The sequence below is a fragment of the Tiliqua scincoides genome, chromosome 2 (genome assembly GCF_035046505.1).
Source record: "Tiliqua scincoides isolate rTilSci1 chromosome 2, rTilSci1.hap2, whole genome shotgun sequence".
NCBI classification, from domain to species: domain Eukaryota; kingdom Metazoa; phylum Chordata; class Lepidosauria; order Squamata; family Scincidae; genus Tiliqua; species Tiliqua scincoides.
The window spans coordinates 248,125,470-248,126,520 of NC_089822.1; the positions used below are offsets into that span (position 1 = coordinate 248,125,470).

The window sequence follows — 1,051 nt, forward strand, 5'->3', positions numbered from 1 at the left end:
CAGAGGCATATAAAGGAGAGGAGCCACTTGTACACTGTGGGGAGGCTCCCTGCAAAACTTAGTGTTTTGCACCCCCTCTAGCTATGTCTGCCCCTATGCCTGTGGGACAGACATAGGAATAAAATACACATGGCTGCCTTGTCATATCCAGTTTGTCTTCAAGAGATCACACGAAGGGGACAAAAGTGGAACTTATGGTTTTATTCACACAATGGCTTGAAGTGGCAGGGGAGGAGTTTTCCTTTTCCTGGATAACAACAGGAAGGACTGACTTTTCACATCTTGTGTGAGCAAATTCTCTCTGACTGCTTGCTTCCTTCAAAATCAGGACAGCCACGTTCCCCCTCCCCCACCCCATATTTCCACAACCTACTTGCTGGACGCTGCAGAGAGAATTCTCTGGACATTCTGTGTCTGGGATAATCCTACGCCACCTCCTGACGCCCCGACGCCGACGCTCCAATGGTGAAACCGTGACCCGGATTTTTGGAGATTGTACAACATCAAGGTTATGCCCATGAACTCGGATCTCTCTCCCACCGCTGAAATACACAACCAATGAAAACAAATACACACAGCTTAGGGATCTAGAGCCCAACAGCTTCTCTCAGCCACAAAGCTTCCTCAATCATGTTGGGACTTAGGGAAATCTTCTGGTATCATCAAGTCAGGAACTGCAGTGCCTTAAGACAGCTACTAGTCAAAGAATGCTGTCACTGTTACCCTGCACATGCCCGATCTCGTCTGATCTTGGAAGCTAAGCAGGGTCAGGCCTGGTTAGTACTTGGATGGGAGACCGCCTGGGAATACCGGGTGCTGTAGGCTTATACCATAGTCTTCCGAGACTGAAGGTTGCTAACCATAAGGCCTCTACATTTGGCCCAAAATTGCTGCAAAGTACCCCCATTTTGCTGTCTGCAAAATGAGTGGTGAGCTTTGACCTGGAATACTGCAACAGCTAGATGATGTGATGCAGGATATTGTAACACAGATATAAAATCTACATTGGCTCATCTGCTTTATCAATGCCTCTGTCTTTCTGCATGAACAA

The 1,051-nt window shown here is 47.5% G+C and overlaps 1 pseudogene; it reads left to right on the forward strand.

Annotated features, from left to right (window-relative positions):
• Window positions 1-705: 705 nt before the first annotated feature.
• LOC136643186 (5S ribosomal RNA) lies at window positions 706-825 on the forward strand (annotated as a pseudogene).
• Window positions 826-1,051: the final 226 nt, after the last annotated feature.